Below are 6,379 nucleotides of genomic sequence, written 5' to 3' on the forward strand. Positions count from 1 at the left end.
GAAGCACCCAGCCCCCAGGGCAGGGCAGGCAGAGGGGTGGGAATTATGTCCCCATTACCCACAAGGTGAACATTTTCTTAACAATAACACAGTGATTTCAGAAGCAATTTAAAAAAGAAGAATCTTTCCCCCAAACTCTAGAGCTTTTCTGATTTTTGTCAGCAACAAAAGAATTCAGCTTCCAAAAGCAGCCTGTATCTCTGAATATTAAAACTCCCACCTTGGGAAAATTTTTAAGCCTTCAGACAACCCCTTTTAAAGTTATAAATGAAAGTCACTCAGCAGACTCTAGTGCTCACGGGCCCCTTTTATCTACTGAAGAAAGACAACAGAGTGAAAACTCGGGAGCCGGAGACCAAATGACTGACCTTGAGTCACCTTCCACACCACGTCTGGCCCAACCAAGATAGGGAGTTAAAAGCTTTAACTAGACCAACAGCAAATGATGTAATTTGATGATATAAAGAAACCCATCAAGGGAGAATAAATGACTAGATCATAATATTTGTAGAGCCCTTAGAGTTTAAAAAAGAGCCTTGATTTGCCTTCAGCTAAGCCCTTTCATGCTAAAAATCAACCATTCCACTTTCCCCTCGTGTCCACAGAACAAGCAATTCCATAGCCAAAGAACTGGTCCACTGGAGCTTGGGCTGTCCTAATAGGTTTATTGTTTATCTGCTAAGAGCTGCATGAATGAACCCCTACATCACTCCCCCAGCTCTGTTGCTCTCATTTCCCTTTTCTAAGATGGTTATTATTATGCCACACGGATACCCATTCATCCACATCTTCAATATGAACTCCTGTGTTCCTCCACCCCAAGTGTACCTCCCATGCAAGCCAACTATGAAACTTTCAAAACTGCCACCAAATCCAAGCATCAAGGATCTAATGCCCAAAACTGCCATAGCAAGGATGCACCACAGCACTGTGTGGCACTTCCCCAGGACTCACAAACTGCTATCCTCATACTCAAATCTGCCTCCTTCTGCCTTATTTTCTCCCTAACTCCTGACTATCAGCATTAACTACTCATTCTTGTTATATACCTGGCACTGTACTAGGTGTTTTAAAAATACGGTTTTATCCCACAAAGAAAACTACAGGTATCTTCACTGGAAACTTTCACCAGATATGTAAGGAAGACATAATTCCCATTTTACACAAACTCCTTCAGGAATAGACGAGGAAGGAATGTTTCCTAACATTCTACGTGGGTAGCATTATTCTGATACCAAAAGCAGATGAAGGTAGAAGAAAAGTATTCTAGAGACCAATATCTCTCATTAACATACACAAAACTTTTCACTAAAACTTTAGCAGATCAAATAAAACAATATTTTTTTAAAAGGACTACTATATCCAAAAGAAGTAGGCTTACCGTAGTGGAAGGCTACTTTAACATTATAAAATATATCAGTGTAATTCACCACTTACACAGACTAAACAGGGAAAACCATATGTTCACCTCAATATATTTGACAAAATCTATTGGGAAAGGCAAAGAGCTGTAGAACTGCAAAGTGGACATGAACAAAGGGTGCTCTTCCAGAAATCTAATAATCTTTTTTTTAATATTTATTTATTTATTTTGGCTGCACCAGGTCTTAGTTGCAGCCCACAGGATCTTCATTGCAGCATGTGACTTCTTAGTTGCAGCATGCGAACTCTTAGTTGCAACATGCATACAGGATCTAGTTCCCTGACCAGGGATAGAACGGGGCCCCTGAACCGGGAGCGAGGAGTCTTACCCACTAGACCACCAGGGAAGTCCAAGACCTGATAATCTTTCTAAACAGAAAAATGAAAAACCTCTCTTTCATCTCTAACCCCTAATTTTGGCTTTGTATAAAGATGCTAGAATCCTGGTATCTCAGATGCAAACATTTTGAGGTATACACACCCAAAATAATATGGGAATCCTGCCGAGTTAGAGAAACTTGAGTCTTTGTGTTAAAGTCACATGGACTTGTAGAAAATCACGATGTGACACCCAAACTGCACTTGTGGACTGCCTGATACTTCTGATTTTCTCTTTTTTGACTCATTAAACCTCTGTATCCACAGGAACAAGCCAAGTCCTTTACAAGTTACACATGCTCAACAAGTGTTTGCTGAACTAAAAATTGAATCAAATGCTTAATATAAAAAACTAAAATTAAATTTAAAAATACAGTTTTATTTAGTCCTTGCACCAACCCATGAGATAAGTATCATTATTACCTCTACACTACAGATAAGAAAGCTAAGGTTAGAGAGTTTTAGTAACTTGTAAGATAACACAAAAAGTAAGTGGCATTTTAGTCCTAAGTATATCTGACCCCCAAAATCATTTTTACTACACAGCATGAAAGATTTGTGGATGAAAACTCTAAAATACATTAGTAGTAGGCATTACCAAAAATAAGATGATGGCTAATTTTATGTCTTTCTTAAATATTGTCCATGTTTTTCAATATATAAACTTGGTATATATATAGAGTAACAGAGAAGGGATTTACCCTTACATCAAAAACAACATAAAGTGACTTCCCTGGTGGCACAGTGATTAAGAATTCACCTGCCAATGCAGGGGACGTGGGTTTGATCCCTGGTTCAGGAAGATCCCACATGCCACAGAGCAACTAAGCCCGTGTGCCACAGTTACTGAGCCTGCGCTCTAGAGCCCACGTGCCACAACTACTGAAGCCTGCGTGCCTACAGCCCATGCTCCTCAATGAGAAGCCACCGCAAAGAGAAGCCTGCGCACCGCAAGTGTAGCCCCCACTTGCCACAACTAGAGAAAGTTTGTGCACAACAACAAACACCCAATGCAGCCAGTAAATAAATAAATCAATAAATTTTTAAAAAGAAAGAATTTTTTAAAAAAAACACATAAAACAAATGAAATATATGAAACAAAAGTTTTCAAGACCCTGGACATCAAGCAACAGAGGCAGTGAACCCTGAGAGATGGGAAACAAATAAGGTGAGCCCTATGGTTGCCTCAAGGTACTCTAGTAAAAGAGTGTCCAGACCTCTGCACAGGGAGGGGAAGTCAGGCATAACGTAGCAGACTCCCTGAGTTGAAGAGATAAATCTAAGAGTCTACTGAAACCAAAGTGGCTAGAGTTCACAGCATCAGTGAGGAGGGAGATACAGAGAGAGAGAACTCCAGACACTGCAGAGACTGCCCTTAAAGTATTTAATGAGTACTGATCAGTGCATATGTGTGAGAAAACTACCCATCAGGAAAAGAACCACCTGAAAAGATTAAGTATCCGGTATTCAAATAGAGCTAGGTATAGTGCCTAATCCCACAAGCCAAACTAGAAAACCACGTGACAGAAAATAATTATTCCTAGACAGCTCTGCTTAAGTCCCATCTAATATTTCTTAAAAGCTATACCCAAAAGGATCAAATTTCTTCCAGGTAACTTAAATATATCCCAGAAGAAACCTCAAAAAGATCTGCAGGGATACAAAAATATCCAGCACCCAGAAAGGTAAAATTCACAATGTCTAGCATCTAATTAAAAATTAACAGACAACCATAATTCAAAAAGACACATGCACTCCAGTTTTCACTGCAGCACTATTTACAATAGCCAGGACATGGAAGCCACCTAAATGGCCATCAACAGGTCAATGGATAAAGAAGATGTGGTACATACATACAATGGAATATTACTCAGCCATACAAAGGAACGAAATTGGGTCATTTGTAGAGACATGGATGGACCTAGAGACTGTCATACAGAGTGAAGTGAGTCAGAAAGAGAAAAACAAATATCGTATATTAACACATATATGCAGAGTATAGAAAAATGGTACAAATCAACCGTTTGCAAGGCAGAAATAGAGACACAGATGCAGAGAACAAACAGATGGACAGCAAGTAGGGAAAGCAGGGGGGTGGGAGGGGTGAGGGAGGTGGCTGGGGGGAAATGAATTGCGAGATTGGGATTGCCATATATATATCACTAATAAAAAAAGAATCAAATTGTATATTTTAAATAAAGTTTATTGTATGTCAACTGCATCTCAATAAAAGTTCTTAAAAAAAAGCAACAAGTTCAGCTAGAAATGTTATTTTATTTTAAAATACATACATATTAATAAATATTATTGGAAAACTTAAAAAAAAAAGTTCTTAAAGAAAAAAAAATTAACAGACATGCGGGACTTCCTAGGTGGTGCAGTGGTTACCGAAAAGCCATCACAATGAGGAGCCCACGCACCACAATGAAGAGGAGCCCCCCGCTTGCCACAACTAGAGAAAGCCCATGTGCAGCAACAAAGACCCAAAGCAGCCAATAAATAAATAAATAAATTTTACTTCTTTGCAGACATGCAAAGAAGTAAAAAGATACAACCATAATGAGGAGGACAATTGAAACAACTGATATGTATGTATTCCATATGTTCAGAATTTGAAGTACTGGTGTGAAAGATATAAAAAGACCCAGATCAAACTTCTAGAGATGAAAAACAGACTTGATGGGAGTAACGGCAGGTTAGACATTGCAAAGAAAAGGTTAGTGAACTTAAAAACATAACAATAGAAACTATTCAAAATGTACCACTGGGGAAAAAATGTAACATTGAGAGAAAAAAGAACCCAATAAAATTAAAACAGCATCTGGGACTTCCCTGGTGCCGCAGTGGTTAAGAATCCACCTGCCACTGCAGAGGACATGGGTTCAATCCCTGGTCCAGGAAGATCCCACATGCTGAGGCGCAATTGAGCCCCTGTGCCACAACTACTGAGCCTGCACTCTAGAGCTCGTAAGCCACAACCACTATGCCCACATGCCGCAACTACTGAAGCCTACATGCCTAGAGCCCGTGCCCTACAACAAAAGAAGCCACTGCAATGAGAAGTCCACGCACCGCAATGAAGAGCTACCCACTCACCTCAACTATAGAAAGCCCTCACACAGCAACAAAGACCCAATGTAGCCAAATAAATAATTAATTAATTAATTAAAACAGCATCAGTGAGATGAGGGACAATTCAAGCAGACTAATATATGGGTAGTTGTAGTCCTAAAAAAGGGAGAAAAAATATTTGAACAAATTACAGTCAATCAAATACGACAGAAACTATAAACCACACATCCAAACCCAAATACCCCAAGCACAAGGAGAAAAAAAACTATACCAAGGTACATCACAATCAAATCACACCACTAATAAAGAGAAAATCTTAAATTCAGCTGGAGAAAAAGATATATTATGTAGAGAGGAACAAAGATAAGGATGACAGCAGGCTTCTCATCAGAAACAACACAAGGGATAAAACAGTAGAGCAACACCTTTAAAGTACTGAAAGAAAAAACTGTCATAAAGAATTCTATGCCTAGCACAAATGACTTTCTAAATAAAAGCAAATCAACGTGGATGAACCTTGAAAACATTATGCTAAGTGAAAGAAGTCAATGACAAACATCTATAGATACTATTTTATTTACATGAAATGTCCAAAATAGGCAAAGCTATACAGACAGGAAGTAGATTCGTGGTCGCTTAGAGCTGGGGGGTGGAAGCAAAAGCAGGTGATTACTAAACTAGAATAACAAAGAGTCACAGCTAATAAAGCCCACAAAAGAAATAAAAATAGAACCATGAAAAAAATAATCTGAGGAGGTGGAGTCAAGATGGCGGCGTGGAAAGATGAGGAGATGGCATCTCCTCACAAATAGATAGGTTGCCAGAGGCCGGCGGGGGACCTGAGGCCTAAGGAGACAGGTCCCCGGAGGAACCCCGGAGCAACCAGGTAGGACCTGGGGGACGTCAGGAGGGTGGGGAAGGGGAAGCCGGTTGGGACCGGTGCCCCTGGGGGGTGGCTGGGTGAGGGGGGAGGTTCCCACCTGGAGAGACCGTTGGGGACTGGGGAGATCCAAAACCGCAACTGGGTTTCTCCTGCCCAGGAGGCCGTGAGGCCTGCTGAGCTCCCGGGCTTGGGGGGCCTGCTGGGCTCCCCAGCGGGGTCCTCTACCCTCCAAGACCCCTCCAGGCTGCCTGGGTCCTGGGGGTGTGGGAGGGAGGGAGGAGAGGTGAGCAGGTGGAGAGGCAGACTGGTGGGGGTGGGGGCTTTGAGATGGGGGACAGGGAGGCGAGAGGGCACTTCACCTGCCCTCTTTGCCAGGGAAGCCGACTGGACTCCTGGGCCTGGTCCTTCACTCTCCAGGCCCCCCTCTGGCACGAGGGTCCTGGGGGCGTGGGGGGAAGGGGGACAGGGGTTGGGAGAGAGGCAGACAGTGGGGGGGAAGGGATCTCTCCAGGTCAGAAGAATAGGGAAGGCGCTGCCGAGTATTTATTCTGGGCAGGTCCTCCACCTTTCAAGGCCCCTCCTGGCTGTTGGTCCTAGAAGTACAGGAGGGAAGTGGTGGGGGGA

Source organism: Hippopotamus amphibius, chromosome 16 (genome assembly GCF_030028045.1).
Source record: "Hippopotamus amphibius kiboko isolate mHipAmp2 chromosome 16, mHipAmp2.hap2, whole genome shotgun sequence".
Classification (NCBI taxonomy): Eukaryota; Metazoa; Chordata; class Mammalia; order Artiodactyla; family Hippopotamidae; genus Hippopotamus; species Hippopotamus amphibius.